Raw genomic sequence first — 2,195 nt, 5'->3', positions numbered from 1 at the left:
TTTAGTCAATAGCTGCACATATAATTTTCTAGGAGATAAGAAAGATGTAAGTAATGCAGCAGGTGATATTATTGAGAAGATTGAGAAAGAGTCAGCGGAGAATTTGGAGAAAGAGTCAGCCAAGAATATGGAGAAACAGTCAGCTGAGAGTATGAAGAATGAGTCAGACTACAAAGCGTGGCACAATGAAAAGGAAAGCTTAGAAAAGTGAGATGGTATATAGTATTACTAACCCTACATGTAAATTCACATCTACATGTAGGTACCACCGAATAAAGAAACCTAAAATAGAAAAAGGAAAGGAAGGTGAAGGTACATAATGCATTAAAAAGGTAATTTATTATAAAAACACAAAACAGAAATGCACAGTTAATATTGTTGCTGTTGGTTGTGCTACAAATAATGAATCTGCTGCAAATAATGAAGCAACAAGCTTCAACACTGGAGATCCTTCTAAGCATATTAGTATCGGTAAGATTCAATATAATAATAATTATTACTATTGTTTTACTTGTTATTATTAGAAGCAAGAAAACCTTCAGAGAGAAAAGAGGCAGATTCCAGTGAAAGAATTCTTTGTCATAGCCCTCCACCACTTCCACCACCACTTGCACTGGTGGAGCTTAAAACTCAAGCTGCATGTAGTACAGAAACAGGTGAATTGTTTTACAAGTACCTGTACAAATTTAGTAACATTAATAACATATTACTTGATTATCACAAACAATTAATGTTGTTTTGTTTAGAGGTTATATACTGTCTCTAATTAGAAGAATGGAAATTTTAGAAGAACAGAGTATCATGGTGCCATCCCAATTGGGTTGCTTAACATACCATTTCTTTGGAAATACTAGCCCGGCATGAACACAAGGGTAAGTATTCAGTAATAATTATTAGAGATTAGTAATATCCTATTAATATTCTAGGCAGGTACTCTGCTACATACATGAACAGTAATGGAAGTACTCCTAGTGCCCCATCTGCTTGTAATCTACCTCAGCATACTGATCCAGTAACTCCAACTAATGAGCCAGTAAAGGCAATCATCACCAATACTACTGTGCACACTGGTAATAGAAGGAAAATAGATTTTAATGCTCCTTTGTTGAATCCTGATACTGTGATTAATAAATATCCCAAACTGAAGACACTCTCTCAAGTTGGACAATCATCTGTAAGACTAGCTAGCAAAGTTTACTTTGGACCATCACTTTTGATTAAACGTAGTGTGTATAGGCAGAAGGAGAACTCTCCTTTGCCATCTGGTGCTCTAATGGAGCTGAAGCAGAAGCTACTGGGATTATTCCATCCACGTGATATTAGTACAAAGGATGAATTTTAGCTGTATTGGTCTAAGTGTATTCAAGCAATAAATCATTACTCTTCAGGGCTTAGAAGCAAATATCCACCTGATATTAAGAATCTAGAGTAGAAGGCTACATTGAGTATAGTATCATATAAGATAATAAATAGTCTAACACAGTGACACTGTTGATATACATGTATATATATTATATATTAGATATAATGATATAAAGATGCAAAAGATATACAATGAATAAAAGATATACTTTGCTTTTAATTATTATAATACATGTGGGAGGGAGAAGGATTGGGAGGAAGAGAGTTATAAGTGCATGCAATCTGTAATGTACAAGTCTGTTAGCATAGATTACATGTATGTGATGTTACATTTATAAGGAAAGAGGAAGATCGAAAGAGCTACTGTGTACATGTACAAATATTAATATCCAGTGGGACCTCCATTATTGCATTCAATCACTTTCGATATTACTTTACGTAAGTGTCCGATATATTTTCTACACTTTCTTCTATCCAGTGGGACCTCCATTATTGCATTCAATCACTTTTTGATATTACTTTACGTACGTGTCCGATATATTTACTACACTTTCTTCTATTTACAGTTTCCCAACAATCCATGATTCCTTTGACTAATTCCTCCTTTTGTTGTGGTTGCACTACTCTCCTGACATATTCTTTGAGCTCGTGCCATAGATTTTCAATCGGATTAAGATCTGGGGATTCTGGTGGTGTTTTCCACCAGTTTATTTTGTTGGCTTCTAACCACTCCTTTACTTTCTTTGAGGAATGTTTGGGATCATTATCCTGCATCAATCTTTGAGATGGATTTAAATGCTGGGTATAAGGAATCAGTCCATTTCCAAAACTCA

The 2,195-nt window shown here is 34.8% G+C and overlaps 1 long non-coding RNA gene across 2 annotated transcripts; it reads left to right on the top strand.

The window, feature by feature from the left end:
* The first annotated feature begins 8 nt into the window (after nucleotides 1–8).
* On the top strand, nucleotides 9–1,142 carry LOC109589355 (uncharacterized). Of its 2 annotated transcripts, none has more exons than XR_002188660.1 (6): nucleotides 9–207; nucleotides 263–312; nucleotides 360–471; nucleotides 525–656; nucleotides 747–872; nucleotides 927–1,142. It is a non-coding gene; the product is annotated as an uncharacterized LOC109589355 (long non-coding RNA). The 2 variants fall into 2 exon arrangements; XR_002188661.1 differs by having other exon boundaries at nucleotides 9–215.
* The last annotated feature ends 1,053 nt before the right edge of the window (nucleotides 1,143–2,195 follow it).

The sequence above is a fragment of the Amphimedon queenslandica genome, unplaced genomic scaffold (genome assembly GCF_000090795.2).
Source record: "Amphimedon queenslandica unplaced genomic scaffold, v1.1 AMPQUscaffold_11407, whole genome shotgun sequence".
Taxonomy (NCBI): domain Eukaryota; kingdom Metazoa; phylum Porifera; class Demospongiae; order Haplosclerida; family Niphatidae; genus Amphimedon; species Amphimedon queenslandica.
Note: the sequence above shows the minus strand (reverse complement) of the source record. Positions and strands in the feature narration are given on the sequence as shown.